Source organism: Haliotis rubra, unplaced genomic scaffold (genome assembly GCF_003918875.1).
Source record: "Haliotis rubra isolate DU_JTF1 unplaced genomic scaffold, ASM391887v1 Scf83, whole genome shotgun sequence".
Lineage (NCBI taxonomy): Eukaryota > Metazoa > Mollusca > Gastropoda > Lepetellida > Haliotidae > Haliotis > Haliotis rubra.
Window position 1 is genome coordinate 2,452,021 of NW_025767557.1, and position 20,561 is coordinate 2,472,581.

The 20,561-nt window shown below is 40.0% G+C and overlaps 1 protein-coding gene and 1 long non-coding RNA gene across 3 annotated transcripts in view; one reads left to right on the forward strand and one right to left on the reverse strand.

Annotated features, from left to right (window-relative positions):
• The window catches only part of LOC124262252 (double-stranded RNA-specific adenosine deaminase-like), a 47,141-nt gene that overhangs the window by 21,089 nt on the left and 5,491 nt on the right, over positions 1–20,561 (reverse strand). The gene's annotated exons all lie outside the window — the stretch shown is intronic.
• LOC124262255 lies at positions 5,218–16,681 on the forward strand. The gene is made up of 3 exons (XR_006894533.1): positions 5,218–5,227; positions 9,274–9,276; positions 16,593–16,681. It is a non-coding gene; the product is annotated as an uncharacterized LOC124262255 (long non-coding RNA).

A 20,561-nucleotide genomic window follows, 5' to 3' on the forward strand; every position in this document is an offset into this window, starting at 1 on the left:
ACTAAACTCCCCCAGTGAAACCAGTCACACAGTGACTAGCATAACACAACAACGAGGTCAAGTGCTGGCATTATCAGGGGGACGTAAACTAGCACATAGGCAAGTACTAGCCTAAACCAACACCAGCAACATCACTAGCACTCCAAAAGACACAAGAATTAACACAAGCACTAACATGAACACTAACAAAACGCTGCTTTTAACACTAGCGCCAGAAATCTAACACGCATTACCATTAACTCACAAGTCCAACCTATAACACAAGAGCATATGCACAACACAAACACTGACGTGAACACTAACACAATCAACCTATAACACTATAACACACAGAGCTGACGTGAACACTAACACAATCCAACCTATAACACAAGAGCATATGCACAACACAAACACTGACGTGAACACTAACACAATCCAACCTATAACACAAGAGCATATGCACAACACAAACACTGACGTGAACACTAACACAATCCAACCTATAACACAAGAGCATATGCACAACACAAACACTGACGTGAACACTAACACAATCCAACATATAACACAAGAGCATATGCACAACACAAACACTGACGTGAACACTAACACAATCCAACCCATAACACAAGCATATGTACAACACAAACACTGACATGAACACTAACACAAACATTAACATATGCACCAACACAAACATTAACACAATCCAACCTATAACACAAGCACTAAGATGAATACTTAACAATGTCACTATTCTTAACAGCAATTGTCACCAGCGCGAGCAAAATTACAAGCATAAGCACCAACACAAACATTAACATAAGCACCAACACAAACATTAACATAAGCATCAACACGAACATTAACATAAGCATCAACACAAACATTAACATAAGCACCAACACAAGCATTAACATAAGCATCAACACAAACATTAACATAAGCACCAACACAAACATTAACATAAGCACCAACACAAACATTAACATAAGCACCAACATTAACATAAACATAAGCACCAACACAAGCATTAACATAAGCACCAACACAAACATTAACATAAGCATCAACACAAACATTAACATAAGCATCAACACAAACATTAACATAAGCACCAACACAAACATTAACATAAGCACCAACACAAACATTAACATAAGCACCAACACAAACATTAACATAAGCATCAACACGAACATTAACATAAGCATCAACACAAACATTAACATAAGCACCAACACAAGCATTAACATAAGCATCAACACAAGCATTAACATAAGCACAACACGAACATTAACATAAGCACAACACGAACATTAACATAAGCACCAACACAAGCATTAACATAAGCATCAACACAAACATTAACATAAGCACCAACACAAACATTAACATAAGCACCAACACAAACATTAACATAAGCATCAACACAAACATTAACATAAGCACAACACGAACATTACTATAAGCATCAACACAAACATTAACATAAGCACCAACACAAACATTAACATAAGCATCAACACAAACATTAACATAAGCACAACACGAACATTAACATAAGCACCAACACAAGCATTAACATAAGCACCAACACAAGCATTAACATAAGCACCAAAACAAAAATTAACATAAGCACCGACCCGAGCATTCTGCACCAACACGAAGAGTATCAATAGATACACTAATACTTGATAGTTACTTAGCTGCCCCACAAGTAACATGCCAGCTCTACAAGGACTAGCACGGCGTTGTGTACCAACAGTAGCACCGCTAGTACCAGTCTGTCTCACCGTCCCTAAACCGTAGAAGGTCCACTTCCATCCAGGAATGTTTGCAACGAGAACTCATTAAATGAAACGTTTTCCCCAGGTTCTGAATCCCCATCTCACTGATTCTGAATCCTCCATCTCACTAGGGCACTCGATTTCCCGTTACAATTTTAATGGAATTATTTGTTTCTAACGTATATTTAATATACATTTTTATAGTATGTTTTCAGAGACTAAGGTTTATTCTACGACACTGGTAACAGCCCTAACACTAACACAGCACAAGATTCGATATCAGCAACGACAACTGCCATACAAATAGCCACTAATAGTATCACGCACTAGTATATCTATTCTCCTATATCACAACGGTAATGGAGAAAGGTACCTACTGGACAAGCATGAGGACCGGGTCACGCAATGCGGACATTATCATGACATTGTACATGAGAGAGACATTGTCTGCTGTAGGCGTGTATGGACGCCAAGCGAAACAATCTCCTCCAGGGAACAAAGTCCTCTACAGACCAGAAGATAAAACAGACGCTGGGTATTTTCTTGAATTTCAAAGATGGTATAATAAGTTAAACATGTTTTGTGCTCAACGAAGGACAAGAATCGACCTGTCCAATGTTTAACATTCACGTCTTTCATCTTGACAACGGCAAGGTAACAAATATATAAGCTATCAGAATCGAATTTACCCATACCATTGTGAAAATATAACAGATATATATTTCTGAATGCCGGCTTCATATACAAAGCTTCTGTCATGAAATCAATATATAAATCAATAAGAAATTAATCATGTCGATTTTTAAACTCTTGTTAATAACTAATGGGTGTTTAGTTACCAAATATATAACACATCCGTCAATCGATACACTTCCCGTGAAGATCCGGGTTAGAATTGATCTTCAGCAACCCGTGAAGATTCGGGTTAGAATTGATCTTCAGCAACCCGTGAAGATCCGGGTTAGAATTGATCTTCAGCAACCCGTGAAGATTCGGGTTAGAATTGATCTTCAGCAACCCGTGAAGATCCGGGTTAGAATTGTTCTTCAGTAACCCATGCTTGTCGTAAGAGGTGACTAACGGGATCGGGTGGTCAGGCTTGCTGACTTGGTTGACACATGTCATCGTATCTCAGTTGCGTGGTCAATGGATGTCAATCACCGGATTGTTTGGTCGAGATCGACTTTTATAATTGCTGAGTGCGACTTTAAACAACATTCAACGGACCAACAAACCAACCATACAAACAGATAAACAGACAAACAAATGAATAATTAACATTAAACATCCATAACGATCTTATTATACACAGATGGGAAACAGTGAACAGACTCAACAACGTTTTCCAATGAAATATCATACAATAAATTTTGTTAAAGGTAGTCATCAAGCGTTCAACTGAGTGAGTATAGTTTCATGGTGCTTTTAGCAATATTCCAGCAATATTACGTCGGGGACACCAGAAATGGGCTTCAACATTGTACCCATGTGGGGAATCAAATCCGGGTCTTCGGCGTGACGAGCGAACGCTTCAACCACTAGGCTACCCCACTGCCCATCAGGCGTTCAAAGGGCTGCTTAAATTCGAAATGTTGCTTACACTATAGTATAGTATACTATTGTTTGTGGGGGGCGGTAGGGTAGCCCAGTGGTTAAAGCGTTGGCTCGTCACGCCGAAGACCCGGGTTCGAATCCCCACATGGGTACATTGTGTGAAGCCCATTTCTGGTGTCCCCTGCCGTGATGTTGCTGGAATATTGCTAAAAGCGGCGTAAAACCAAACTCACTCACTCACTCACTATTGTTGGTGGACGGTAGACGGTAGACGGACATTAAACGCGCTAAACACTAGGCTACCACACCGCCTCCTTGTTCTGTAGTATGTGACGCGTCAATTTAGATTGTAGCCGTCGTCATTTGCTTCCTTCCTTCCATCCAAGATGTTCGTTTTGAGGATAAGAAACTTGGGGAAATCTTACGGACTGAGATACCATTGCTGGACGCGAATCCCCACGTGGGTGCAATGTGCGAAGCCCATTTCTAGTGTTCCCCGCTATTGCTGGAATATTACTAAAAGCGGCGTAAAACTCGCCGTAGCTGGACTTCCCTTTAAGTGATTGTCAAATAACGGGTCAATTAGCCTGTTGAATTATATTCAAATAAACTGGCAACTCGTTTGATCGACAATATAAAATAGGGTTCGGTTTCACGAGGAATAGGAAAAAACATATTCTTCCGTCAGGTTCTAACACTTTATGATGCAACATGACACCACGATAGACCGTGTCTTAAACAATCCAACACCACTACGATAAACCGTGTCTTAAACAACCACATTGTACGGGTATTGTCCAGTTGTGACTTGTGTTACCGTAATGAAGAAATAGCAGGTTGCCAGTACAGGTACACTGTAACAATATCCTATAGACGACAAAGTTAGATAATAAACAAACAGTTAAATATTCGGCCGATGATCTTATATATCAGCGGTACACTTAGTATAGCTGAGCGAGATGGGCTTCACACCTTGTAGGGGTAGCCCAGTAGTTAAAGCGTTCGCTCGTCACGCCGAAGGCTCGGGTTCGATTCTCCACATGTGCGAATGTACAATGTGTAAAGCCCATTTCTGGTGTCCCCCGCCGTGATATTGCTGGAATATTGCTAAAAAGCGGTGTGAAACCCAACTCACTCACTCACACATCGTACACTTGTTTAAGCTTGACGACTGAATACTTTAAGGCCACCCTGACCGGCGACCCTTACCCATTAAAGATAAGATAAATCCTAAATCCTTTCGGCATGAGAAAAGTACTGAGAACCAACGAAGCCTCCCAAACTGTTACACGTAACGACTACCTTATCAACGGGAGCGTTTACAGAGTGAATCATATCACGACAACCTGTGTGTACCTTCCTGATACGTACATAGTAATCTGGCTGAGTTGAAACCATGCAAATAGTTCGAGATAGGTGTGTGAATGTGTGTGTTTGGTGGAGGGAGGGAGGAAGAGGGAGTTGGGGAAGGGGGTCACGCATATGTGTAGTGATTGGGTGGTTGTCAGGTATAAACAAACAAACAAACAAACAAACAAACAAACAAACAAATAAATAAATAAATAAATAATAATAATAATAAATAAATAAATAAATAAATAAATAAATTAATAACAAATAAATAAACAAATAAATAAACAAACAAATAAATAATATATAATTATATACAAATATAATAAATAATAATAGACAAATGAATAAACAAATAAATGACAAACAAACAAACCAATAAATAAATAAATAAATAAGTAAATTCCAACATTCCTACACATGACACAACATAACGCCTCCTACCCCATCATATCTTCACGAGACACGTTTAGGCTACTGGACTCTCTTGTCTCGTGAAGATGACCCCATACCAGTGATGGTAAATATATGATAAAATGTTCCAAAAGTGCGTCCTTGGTCCAACTCTAATTAAAAAATAGCAAAAATAATGAAAATCATAACAATCGAAAAAAAATAAAAATAATATAAATATTAAAATACCTCTCCCACAGCGTCACGCGCTATACATACGCAAAGCTGGCAACTTGTCAAAGCTAAGAAATCAGTTCAAACCTTGTACCTATAGTAACAATCATAATGGACGTCATCGACTCGTGAATTGTACACTGCCAGTCCAACTATCTACTGGCAACAACTAAATTCGGTCAAGGCCATTTGGGTCTATTAGCGCCTTACAACGTGCCCAAACCTATTAATAGTTCAAAAAGCCGGGGCAAAAACATTCTCCTTGTCTCACGCCTAGCAAAGTTGGTGTCGTTGCCTTTAAGACCACTCGTAAAGCATGTAACTAAAACATTTTAATGTCAGGTTTGAACCTGAGGACAGTGTTTGTGATATGTTAATAGACATTTTGACATTTTATTGATATCATTCAACAAATATTGGTGCAAATAACGACCCGAAGGAACAATGTGTGAGGACCGACAAATGTTCATTATGTAAGACATTCTATACCTTGTGTATCGTGTATACTTTGACACATTGTCTTCTGCAAACAATGCTAATGGCATCTAACACGTGTTGTAGCTGAAGGTGAGTTTGTTAGATTAGATCGCATTGTTCGGAAGACTTTCTGTGTAGGAAAGTAAATATATGTAGTGCAGATTTGCGCGGTGAGATGTATGCATAGTTAGGCCTTCTCCTCGGGTTACATCATGTCTTCACACGGATTGTACCAGGGATTAACTAACATAGAATCTAGGGAAACTGTATCTGTATCAAGTTATTACTTGCATGTAGTTTTAAATATACTCCGTGCATACGTCTTTTATACGAGATCGGAGTACCCAGGAATCATGCAGGGGTTGGCAAGAAAATTAAATGAAATGGAATTCGCTTTAGGTGTAGTCAAGTTACATACCAATGTGGAAGCGGGATGTGAAAATATTAGGGTAATATAACCGGTTTGCCGGTATTTACCGGTTCAGACATGAAAACGATACGGATTGTGATACGCTGATCAAAAACCGGTATTTTGACATCAATTAGGAAAACTTTGTAACACTCGGAAATCTTCGGATATTTCCGGTTTTCAAATTGTTCTTTTCCTTGTTTCGTTTGTGCCAAATATTATTTACATTTTTATTTTGTCATAATTATAAGTTTTTATCAAATTTAGTCAAGCATAGTGATTTTGTTGTGTTTTTTGCTTATAAATCAAGCAATAACTCGATTATAATTAAATTTTTTTGGTACAAAAACCCAACTTCTTACAATATATTGCAATACATATCGCAATATAATGCTTTCGCATCGCATATATCGCAATATGAAAATTCTCTGCAATGCCTACCTCTAGAAAATATGTGGTTCGAATTCACAGCCTGCATATCCTGTTAGGCTATGGGATACAATTATGTGTTCACTTTAACACACCATCCAAGCGTCAGGATTATGGTGACGTGCATGGCCATTCACGTTATTTGTGACGTTAGCACACTGGATATCATAGTGCTGACGTGACCACATTGGCCAAGCTAAGCACACTTGCCAAGCTAATGCTTGTCTAGCTAATGGTCACGTTACCACATCGGTCACATTCATGGTGACGTAACCACACTGGTCAAACTAATGATGACGTGGTCACATTAGTCCAACTAATGGCGACGTCACCATACTGATCAGGCAAATGGCGACGTCTCCGACATGTCAACTAATAATGACATCATCACGCTTCTCAAACTGAAGGCGAAGTTTTCACGTTGGTCAAGCTAATGATGACGTTGTCTCATTGCTCAAACTAATGGCGACGTCACCACACATTTCAAACTAATAATTACGCCTTCAAAATTGTCAACTAATGGCGACGCTACCACACTGGTTACATTAATGATAACGTTTACACATTGGTAGAACTAATGATGACGTCACCACATAGGTCAAACTATTGATGACGTCACCACATAGGTCACACTAATGATGACATCGCTGGTCAAGCAACTGATGACCTGGCCACACTGACGATACTACCGTCGAGTATCTCATGACAGCCAGCTATTGGCGACGCTAGTCAGAACATGCTAATGATATGTGTAAACTCCACCGCAGGGCTGACCCGTGTGATACAGATCTGTTGTGACTAGTTGTTCACCTTTGTCACAATGTTCAATACTCTCAAGAATGAAAGGTCCGATATGCACTGGCGTGTAGCTGCAAGAAAACCAGGGATTTGTTCAGCCACCGTCCTTATCATTGTCATGATTGCATTCTCAACATGAGGCGATCCGACAATGCTCGGTTTTGTTAACTAAACGGCAAACATATTGGATGGTGTTATTCCCTTGAGAAATAGATCGAATACATATCTCATTCATCGCGGCACTTGTCCTCGGATTTTCTTGTCACTTGCTGAGACATTTTTATAGTCACGTACACAGTTTCTCGTTCGTCCATTCGGGCGGTGGGGTAAAATAGTAATGTAAGCGTTCGCTCATCACGCCGAAGACCCAGGTCCATTCCCCAATAGGGTACAATGCATGAAGACCATGTATGGTGTCCCCTCCCGTGACATTGCTGGAATATTGCTAATATCGGCGTAAATCTAAATTCACTCACTCACTCTTCCGGCTATGCAAGCGTCTACATTCATCTTTCTTGCCAGTTATCTCAATTCCTCATGTATACTTTTAGATAACACACAATACAAATGATTGCATCTGTTTACTTAACGAAATAATAATTTCTGTGTTTAAATTTGACAACTTTGAAACGTATTATACACCGTCGCTAACAGTGTTATCTGTAGACGGGTGTAAATGTCACGACCCACCTAATGTAAATACGGCGTGGCTCTCATAAACGATTATTTGTTACCGTTCTGACACAAGACTACGGCACAGCGTTAAATCAGACTAACTCACTCACTCACTCTGTAACAATGATAAGTCATACGAACCATGACCTTCTGTCTCAATCCAAAATCAGCAACAGTGGATGACTGCGACAACGCCGCAGTTTTCAAAGTAGACATATGTGGCGTTGTCGCATCGTCCGATGTAGACAAAAATATAGTGACAGTGAGACAAGTGGCCAAAATGTCGCTTCAATCAGTTTTGACACCCTTTGCTTGTTTTTGTAAAGGCGACATAGCGACAATGTCCCTTCTAGGATTCCATACACACTATTTGCTGAGGTGGAATGGGGTTTAATGTTGGCTTTCGCATTGTTGCACTTATACAAGGACTTTAGATTGTTGCACTTATACAAGGACTTTAGATTGTTGCACTATACAAGGACTTTAGATTGTTGCACTATACACGGACTTTAGATTGTTGCACTTATACAAGGACTTTAAAGTGTTGCACTTATACAAGGACTTTAGATTGTTGCACTTATACAAGAACTTTAGATTGTTGCATGTATACAAGGACTTTAGATTGTTGCACTATACACGGACTTTAGATTGTTGCACTTATACAAGGACTTTAGATTGTTGCATGTATACAAGGACTTTAGATTGTTGCACTATACACGGACTTTAGATTGTTGCACTTATACAAGGACTTTAGATTGTTGCACTTATACAAGGACTTTAGATTGTTGCACTTATACAAGGACTTTAGATTGTTGCACTTATACAAGAACTTTAAATTGTTGCACTTATACAAGGACTTTAGATTGTTGCACTTATACAAGGACTTTAGATTGTTGCACTTATACAAGGACTTTAGATTGTTGCACTTACAAGGACTTTAGATTGTTGCACTATACAAGGACTTTAGATTGTTGCACTTATACAAGGACTTTAGATTGTTGCACTTATACAAGGACTTTAGATTGTTGCACTTATACAAGGACTTTAGATTGTTGCACTTATACAAGGACTTTAGATTGTTGCACTATACAAGGACTTTAGATTGTTGCACTTATACAACGAATTCAGATTGTTGCACTTATACAAGGACTTTAAATTGTTGCACTGATACAAGGACTTTAGGTTGTTGCACTAATACAAAGACTTTAGATTGTTGGACTAATACAAAGACCTTAGATTGTTGCACTTATACAACGAATTCAGATTGTTGCACTTACACAATCCATACAACGACTTTAGATTGCTGCACTTTCACGAGGTGCATCCAAATGAGGTGTGTGGCTGGTCTGCCTAACAGTCACAGAACCATCAACTATAATGCAAAACACCTGAATGAGGTCAGGTTCAGCTTCTGATTCCACCTCCTCACTGGGACTCCTTCTCAGTTCACAGGAGTTCTTCGTTGTTATCATAATTACATATTTACATAGGCTAGGCCAATGTCTGTTTTCTATAGTGCAAACCTACCGAGATACCATGCTACAGCTGAACATGGAAACCTAGCTCAGACAAAATATCTTTTTCGAGGGGGGTCGGTCCTTGTATTATCAGACAGGGAACTAAATACTATCTTTTGACGTCTTTTGGTATGTAGACTAACGCTTAGTCTCTGAATACATATAATTTTGATAATAAAAATAAACACATTTAAATTGAAAAGGAGACCCAGCGAGATGGAATTTCGGAACCTGATGAAATTTAGACTTGTTTCAGTTAGGGCTTTAGCATTGCAGGGAGGGCTGGGTATTGGGGAAAATAATGTGGTTCAGGGACTGTGAGACAGACTATTTGGTATGACCCGGGCGGGGATCGAACCACAGACCTACTGCTCTCAGAATAGGTGCACTATCCATTGGGCCAAAGATGAGGAAGACAATACAAATGATAGCATCTGTTTACTTAACGAAATAATAACTTCTGTGTTTAAATTTGACAACTTTGAAACGTATTATACACCGTCGCTAACAGTGTTATCTGTAGACGGGTGTAAATGTCACGACCCACCTAATGTAAATCGGCGTGGCTCTCATAAACGATTATTTGTTACCGTTCTGACACAAGACTACGGCACAGCGTTAAATCAGACTAACTCACTCACTCACTCTGTAACAATGATAAGTCATACGAACCATGACCTTCTGTCTCAGGCCAAAATCAGCAACGGTGGATGACTGCGACAACGCCGCAGTTTTCAAAGTAGACATATGTGGCGTTGTCGCATCGTCCGATGTAGACAAAAATATAGTGACAGAGAGACATGTGGCCAAAATGTCGCTTTAATCAGTTTTGACACCTTTTGCTTGTTTTTGTAAAGGCGACATAGCGACAATGTCCCTTCTAGGATTCCATACACACTATTTGCTGAGGTGGAATGGGGTTTAATGTTGGCTTTCGCATTGTTGCACTTATACAAGGACTTTAGATTGTTGCACGTATACAAGGACTTTAGATTGTTGCACTGCACACTATACAAGGACTTTAGATTGTTGTTGCACTTATACACGGACTTAAGATTGTTGCACTTATACAAGGACTTTAGATTGTTGCACTTATACAAGGACTTTAGATTGTTGCACTTATACAAGGACTTTAGATTGTTGCACTATACAAGGACTTTAGATTGTTGCACTATACACGGACTTTAGATTGTTGCACTTATACAAGGACTTTAGATTGTTGCACTGTATACAAGGACTTTAGATTGTTGCACTATATACAAGGACTTTAGATTGTTGCACTTATACAAGGACTTTAGATTGTTGCACTTATACAAGGACTTTACAAGATTGTTGCACTTATACAAGGACTTTAGATTGTTGCACTATACAAGGACTTTAGATTGTTGCAGATTGTTGCACTTATACAAGGACTTTAGATTGTTGCACTTATACAAGGACTTTAGATTGTTGCACTTATACAAGGACTTTAGATTGTTGCACTTATACAAGGACTTTAGATTGTTGCACTATACAAGGACTTTAGATTGTTGCACTTATACAAGGACTTTAGATTGTTGCACTTATACAAGGACTTTAGATTGTTGCACTTATACAAGGACTTTAGATTGTTGCACTTATACAAGGACTTTAGATTGTTGCACTATACAAGGACTTTAGATTGTTGCACTTATACAAGGACTTTAGATTGTTGCACTTATACAAGGACTTTAGATTGTTGCACTTATACAACGACTTTAGATTGCTGCACTTTCACGCGTGCATCCAAATGAGGTGTGTGGCTGGTCTGCCTAACAGTCACAGAACCATCAACTATAATGCAAAACACCTGAATGACATCAGGTTCAGCTTCTGATTCCACCTCCTCACTGGGACTCCTTCTCAGTTCACAGGAGTTCTTCGTTGTTATCATAATTACATATTTACATAGGCTAGGTCAATGTCTGTTTTCTATAGTGCAAACCTACCGAGATACCATGCTACAGCTGAACATGGAAACCTAGCTCAGACAAAATAATCTTTTTCAGGGGGGTCGGTCCTTGTATTATCAGACAGGGAAACAAATACTATCTTTTGACGTCTTTCAGTATGTAGACTAACGCTTAGTCTCTGAATACATATAATTTTGATAATAAAAAATAAACCCATTTAAATTGAAAAGGAGACCAGCGAGATGGAAATTCAGAACCTGGTGAAATTTAGACTTGTTTCAGTTAGGGCTTTAGCATTGCAGGAGGGCTGGGTATTGGGGAAAATAATGTGGTTCAGGGACTGTGAGACAGACTATTTGGTATGACCCGGGCGGGGATCGAACCACAGACCTACTGCTCTCAGAATAGGTGCACTATCCATTGGGCCAAAGATGAGGAAGACAATACAAATGATAGCATCTGTTTACTTAACGAAATAATAACTTCTGTGTTTAAATTTGACAACTTTGAAACGTATTATACACATAGCGACAATGTCCCTTCTAGGATTCCATACACACTATTTGCTGAGGTGGAATGGGGTTTTATGTTGGCTTTCGCATTGTTGCACGTATACAAGGACTTTAGATTGTTGCACGTATACAAGGACTTTAGATTGTTGCACTTATACAAGGACTTTAGATTGTTGCACTATACAAGGACTTTAGATTGTTGCACTATACAAGGACTTTAGATTGTTGCACTTATACAAGGACTTTAGATTGTTGCACTATACAAGGACTTTAGATTGTTGCACTTATACAAGGACTTTAGATTGTTGCACTATACAAGGACTTTAGATTGTTGCACTTATACAAGGACTTTAGATTGTTGCACTATACCAGGACTTTAGATTGTTGCACTTATACAACGAATTCAGATTGTTGCACTTACACAATCCATACAACGACTTTAGATTGCTGCACTTTCACGACGTGCATCCAAATGAGGTGTGTGGCTGGTCTGCCTAACGGTCACAGTACCATCTACTATAATGCAAAACACCTGAATGACATCAGGTTCAGCTTCTGATTCCACATCTTCACTGGGACTCCTTCTCAGTTCACAGGCGTTCTTCGTTGTTATCAAAATTACATATTTACATAGGCTAGGTCAATGTCTGTTTTCTTAGTGCAAACCTACCGAGATACCATGCTACAGCTGAACATGGAAACCTATCTCAGACAAAATAATCTTTTTGAGGGGGGTCGGTCCTTGTATTATCAGACAGGGAAACAAGTACTATCTTTTGACGTCTTTCAGTATGTAGACTAACGCTTAGTCTCTGAATACATATAATTTTGATAATAAGAAATAAACCCATTTAAATTGAAAAGGAGACCCAGCGAGATGGAAATTCAGAACCTGGTGAAAATTAGACTTGTTTCAGTTAGGGCTTTAGCATTGCAGGGAGGGCTGGGTATTGGGGAAAATAATGTGGTTCAGGGACTGTGAGACAGGCTATTTGGTATGACCCGGGCGGGGATCGAACCACAGACCTACTGCTCTCAGAGTAGGTGCACTATCCATTGGGCCAAAGATGAGGAAGACCCCTTTAAATTTCAAATAGCAACACAACTTCCCCCAAATCATGGCATTCTTTTCAAAACACTAGTAAAAATAACTGACATGACATATACAGATTTCTTTTGGTTGAAATGCCACCGTTATCACCGACCAGCTCATATATTGGACTGTCGATCACATACTTCACTAAGTTAATGTCCCTCTTAAACACTCGCCGGGTGTACGTGAATTTCACGTTATAAATTTTCGAATGCATCGTGTCTCCCAGTGCTTACATAGACCTACTTCAGCCAAGCTGTGAACACGTACCGTTACCGTATTTAATCAAATGTATTTCTTCACGTACAACTTACTTTACTATGTTTTGTTTCCATGGGGGTATAGAATTCAGAACCGCTTCACACAGTATAAATCCGCGCAGGTCATACGCAATGAGGAGGGCAAAACCGCTTTTCCGTAAATTCCAGTCTTAAATAAGCTCAAAACGTCAATTGTTGCAAAGAAAATACGTCAAATACGTCAAAATGATAACTTCATAGCTTATTTAATCTTTAACAAAGAAAAACGCAGAAAGCAATCGTAATTAGTGACATTATTCAGCTCAATAATGCAACACAAGCCCCGCCCATTACACTATCAGCCAATCAGCAAACAGTAGGCTGTTAGTGGGCGTGGTCTAACATTTTTCGATCAAAGGAAACCTAAACACAAAACGAATCGCTAGGTTAGCCATGTCCAAGTTATTGTTGATTGAAATAGGTGAACTTGGCGCGATATTTCTTTCAAGTTTCTATCAGTTAAATCTTCATTCAGGTTGAACATTACATTAATCAGTCATGGAATCATTCGAATATTGTTTACTTACTATGATCATTACTTAAATCAGCAACTGTCTAGACACAATTGTGATCGGTTTATACCATTGGTCAATTGGGGCAGTTTTGAGCAGAGCTGAGTAGCACCATATTGTGGGATGTAATTTCTCATTGATGCAAGTCTTAGACGTTCATAACTTACGGGGGCGGTGGGGGTAGCCTAGTAGTTAAAGCGTTCGCTCGTCACGCCGAAGGCCCGGGTTCGATTCCCCACATGGGTACAATGTGTGAAGCCCATCTCTGGTGTCCCCCGCCGTGGTATTGCTGGAATATCTTGAAAATCAGCGTAAAACCCAACTCACTCACTCACTACCTAGGCGAAATCCAGGAGTATTGACATGTTGCTGACAAACATTGAAAAATAATTAAGTCCAGCCGTTATTCAAAATCACGAACAAAGATTTCTGGCATGTTTATGGGACGCACTTGCTCCAATTGTGACACAAATGTTGCCGTGGAAACGGAGAAAATACTATTCTAAAAATCGTGAGTGCAAAATGTCATGAAGAAATACATATTAGTTTTAGAAATATGGTCAGACAAACTCGATAACCAACGGACGGACGGACAGACAAGCTGATTACTGTATTACTTCTATTTTAGGAGCGGTGGGGCAGCATAGTGGTTAAAGGGTTCGTTGGTCACTCCAAAGACCAGAGTTCGATTCCCCACATGGCACAATGTGTGAAGCCCATTCTGGTGTTCCTCGTTGTGATATTGCGTAAAACCAAACTCACTCACTCATTTTTATCTCAACCCCAGGGTAATAAAATAGACTGAAATAGCCGTTTGTAAACAGTGCTTGAAGATAAGATAAGAAAACTTTACATGCATGTTAACTAGCCAGGGTTAGCAAGGCGAACCAATGGTTGACAGGGTGCTGGTCGCTCCAAGCCTAGAGGTACTATAATCTGTACTTTCACTGAGGAAGTGTTATCCCAAATATAACATATTTCATAGTTGACAACTTTCTAAATGACATTGTGTATCCACAAATGCACATATTCAAACAGAAAGTATTATAATAGTAATAAATTCCAAAAAGATCCCAGAAGAGATCTTAATTTGAGGCATAGAACTGAGGCAATCTCGACTTGCCAGAACATTCTAGACTTGAGTTCAATTTCTTTTTTAATTTATTCTCGAGACAGACTAGGTGCGTGGCTTATTACGCATGGAGCAGTACAATCCATATGCATGCACTGACCTTTGACAAAACACATTGCAGAATTTACCCTCCCATTGACAATAGAGACGCTGCAGAACCGGCAGGTGGGGACACAAAGGTGTCCCCACAGATTTACCTGTGATTACAGGTGTATCTCCTTCAGTAGCCATACCTTTATCATGACACAGTTACAGTACTCATGTTCTTATTTATCATGTCACGATATTTCTGATGCGACAGAAACGCCTCGCTTTTCAGCAGATTAAAGTATACTGCACTGTTTAATTAGAACGTTCTAAATATGGGATGGGATAGCCTTGTGGTTAAATCGTTTCCGGGTTCGTTTTCCACACTGGTACAATGTGTGAAGCTCATTACGGGTGCCCATCTCCATGATATTGCTGGAATATTGACTGACTGACTGAGTTTGGTTTTACGCCGCTTTTAGCAATATTCCAGCAACATCACGGCGGGGGACACCAGAAATGGGCTTCACACATTGTACCCATGTGGGGAATCGAACCCGGGTCTTCGGCGTGACGAGCCAACGCTTTAACCACTAGGCTACCCAACCACCCCGCTGGAATATTGATGAAAGCAACAGAAAAACATACTCACTCACAATAATTTATATCATGAAACGTGGGATAAAGTGGAGCTTTTTGTCAAAGCCAAGCAGGCATTTAAACGGCATAAAGTGCTACCTTTGTCAGTCTTGTCAAGTGGTCAGTTGCATACATGTGATAACCAGTGAAGATGTATATTCTATAGTAGGAGAAATATTTTCAAGTTCCTAAGTTAAAGATCACAACTGATTTTGCCTTTAAGGACATAAGTGAGTGAGTGAATGTTAGTTTGGTTTTACGCCACTTTTAGTAATATTCCAGCAATATCACGGTGGACACCAGAAATGGGCTTCACACATTGTACCCATGTTGGGAATCGAACCCGGGCCTTTGGCGTGACGGGCGAACGCTTTAACCACTAGGCTACCCCACCGCCCTTTAAGGACATAACGCTATCTCTCAGTGTGAAAGGTTCAGTGAAGATAACGCACCGTGCTACTATGTAACTATGGCAACAGGAAGTGCTGTATCAGCGGCAAGCAACACAATCATTAAACTTACATCTTAGTTTTGAGGACACTGCGACCGCTAAGGATGTTTTGTCCAACGGCACCCAGGTCCGGAAACTGACAATGGGAATGTGTTTTGTAATCATGTAATCTCGAAACGGTATTCGCAACGACAGTACAACAGTTATGGGCTGTACGACGCATTCAGTCAAATTGTCGTCATTTTACAGCATTTCAGAAAATAATCAGTCCAGCTTATCAAATTCCACTCAGCGAAATCATAAAATAGCGGTGCAAATGATACGAATGGACAATCGGCCATGACACCAGGTGTTCATGAGGAGGGTAAGCATATCCTGCTACAGATAGCAGCCACCACTCTGGCAATGTACGGGGCGGTGACGTAGTCTAGTGGTTAAAGCGTTCGCTCGACACGCCGAAGACCCGGGTTCGATTCCCCATTTCTGGTGTCCCCGCCGTGATATTACTGAAAACGGCGTAAACCCCTACTCACTCAGTCACTGACAATGTACATAAAAAAGTAAGTTTCCTAACGCACCACGGTACTATTTCTGCCCTCAGACAGCGACTCTAGACAAACAAGACAATCAAGTACATTTTCCCATTTTTGAAACTAAATACGCGTGTAAATTTTCAAGTGTGTCTGCTGTACACAGATGCAAAGATTCTGCTTCTTGGGAATAAGTAAAGTCCCAGGAACATGACTCCATCTCTCACATGCAAAACATTGTTAGTAATACCAGCCATAACCGCCTGGGTAACAAATGACACTAACACAGCCAGCTCGGTGAATGCTGTTATAACTCCAGCTACATGCCGGTTAGCGTCTGGACCAGACAAACCAGTGATGGACGTCATGAGCAACATCCCACGCCGTCGGGAGGCGATGCCAAGTTACGGACCAAGTCTGACCACCCGATCGATTTAGTCGACTCTAGCGACGACAAACAGGGGTTGTGTGAGACATGATACTTGTCTCACTGCCTTACCTGTGTTCACATAAACTCGACGTGAGTGTATGTATTTGTTCTTGACTCAAGGGGCAATGACGTACCCCATAAAGCGTTGAGCATACCATAGGACCTGTTAGGTCATGGCTAAACGTCCATAAAACTGTGTTTCGTGGTCTCGGAGTGTTCACAAACGATAGTGAAATATACATAGACGTGACTTCATATTTGTCTGGTAGGAGTGTTGGTTGATGACGAGTTTGGTTTGTTTGTACCAACAAACTCTGACGTATACATGACATACAAACAAAGTATCTGACCTACGAAAAGGACATTGGCTTATTGTTTGTCTCACGAAGTACTCAGAAATATATATGACGGTGGTCTGTAAATAATCAAATGTGCACCGGTGCACCAACATTGTGTAACATCATCTAATGGAATAAATATGGTACGTTTTAATATTAGATGGCAACGGTTTTGACGTCCAATAGGCCGTAATCCTGACTGGTCTGATGACGACATGACAACAGCTGAACGAGTGAGTGAGTTTAGTTTTACGCCGCTTTCAGCAATATTCCAGTAATATCATGGGCTTCACACTTTGTACCCATGTTGGGAATCGAACCCGGGTCTTCGGCGTGACGAACGAACGCTCAAACCATTGAGCAACCCCACCGTCCTAAAAATGTTGACCAGACAGTCTGGTGATTATCACCATGAGCATCAATGTACGTTAAAGTGATCTGACCACAAGCATTGTGATGTCACACCAAACACCAATGCAAGCATGACTATATGCCATACCTCAGACCTACATACACCCGTGAAGATCCGGGTTAGATTTTGTGTTCAGTAACCCATGCTTGTAAGAGGCGACTAACGGGATCTAGTGGTTAGGCTCGCTGACTTGGTTGACACATGTCATCGTATCCCAATTGCGTAGATCGATGCTCATGTGGTTGAACATTGAATTGTCTGGTACAGACTCGATTATTTACAGACCGACGTCATGTAGATGGAATATTGATGAGTGACGCGTTAAACAACAACAAACCAACCAACACAGATCGATGAACATGATATCAAACAGTGGATTGTCTGGTCCAAACCAACAAACATTAGAACTATACCCCTAAGGGTGCTTATTATGGATTTATAATGCCTTTGTCATGAACATAACAGCCACGGTTCTCACAGATCAAAAATGTGTCATCGAGATTTCATCCAATTCCTCTGAGATCAAATAGAGTCTCCACAATCACTGCAGCCATCCTCCATCATGTGGTCAGTGACTGGAGAGTTCAACGTCACATATCAGCAAGAGGTCTGTAGTACATGACAATCCTACCCATGTTTCCGGCACCTGACAGAGATCAGCACCTCGCCCCACAGAGAATCCCCCGAGATACCTGCTGTTGACAAGGTAACCTGCAGCCCATCGTCTCCTTGATACAGCGTCTGTACACAAGCAGAGTGGGAGTATTTGCTCAACTCCCAGATCATATTCATAAAAGCGTGCCGGAAGTACTGTATAGCATCATAACCCGCGAGGCAGAAGCCATTTAATTATGCAGGGGGTCTGATATTCGATGACACTGGCTCAAAACAGGCAGTTATTTTCTCTCAACGGAGAGACGATGATATTTTCCTCACCAATTGTATTTTCACTACATGCAAAATGCCAAACGAACGGTTCATTTCGCAAACTTAAATTAGATTTTTAAAAATGTTAAAAAAAAATGACTCCTTTCCTGTAACATACGCACGGACTCAGAAACATACACACACGCACACGCAAACGCACGCTCACACACGAACACGCGCGCATTCCCCAAAACCATACAATGGACGGTCGTCAATCCTGGTAAGATCGCATGGTGTTGCCAGCTGCGTACTTGGTACTAAATGCAGAGCGGTATTCAAACACTAAAAGCATGTTCGTCGGCACGATTCAATGGCAAAATGCAAACAACGTTCATATACCCTATTCATTAATGTGCAAAGCATACGTAATGTGAAACTGATTATTGCCTTGCCCTCCGCATGTGGATATTATGCAGCACATTAGGGTTGAACTGAATCGACCAGGCTGTATGGCTCGCCGCAACATTTCGATCAAGAGTCGTGGGATATTACACTTTGTGACAGAACGTAAATACACGTAAGGTGAATAGCACAACCACTAAAAGACCACGTAAGGCCACAACACATTTACTATTTGTTGATCTGAGTAGCACAACCACTAAAAGACAATCGTAAGGCCACAACATATTTACTATGTTGATCTGAGTAGCATAAACACTTATAGACAAACATAAGGCCACAACATATTTACTATGTTGATCTGAATAGCACAACCACTAAAAGACAAACGTAAGGCCACAACACATTTACTATTTGTTGATCTGAGTAGCATAAACACTTATAGACAAACATAAGGCCACAACATATTTACTATTTGTTGATCTGAGTAGCACAACCACTTATAGACAAACGTAAGGCCACAACATATTTACTATTTGTTGATCTGAGTAGCACAACCACTTATAGACAAACGTAAGGCCACAACATATTTACTATTTGTTGATCTGAGTAGCATAAACCACTTATAGACAAACGTAAGGCCACAACATATTTACTATTTTGTTGATCTGAGTAGCATAAACACTTATAGACAAACGTAAGGCCACAACATATTTACTATTTGTTGATCTGAGTAGCACAAACACTTATAGACAAACGTAAGGCCACAACATATTTACTATTTGTTGATCTGAGTAGCACAAACACTTATAGACAAACGTAAGGCCACAACATATTTACTATTTGTTGATCTGAGTAGCACAAACACTTATAGACAAACGTAAGGCCACAACATATTTACTATTTGTTGATCTGAGTAGCATAAACACTTATAGACTTATAGATCAAACGTAAGGCCACAACATATTTACTATTTGTTGATCTGAGTAGCATAAACACTTATATAGACAAACGTAAGGCCACAACATATTTACTATTTGTTGATCTGAGTAGCATAAACACTTATAGACAAACGTAAGGCCACAACATATTTACTATTTGTTGATCTGAGTAGCATAAACACTTATAGACAAACGTAAGGCCACAACATATTTACTATTTGTTGATCTGAGTAGCATAAACACTTATAGACAAACGTAAGGCCACAACATATTTACTATTTGTTGATCTGAGTAGCATAAACACTTATAGACAAACATAAGGCCACAACATATTTACTATTTGTTGATCTGAGTAGCATAAACACTTATAGACAAACGTAAGGCCACAACACATTTACTATTTGTTGATCTGAGTAGCATAAACACTTATAGACAAACGT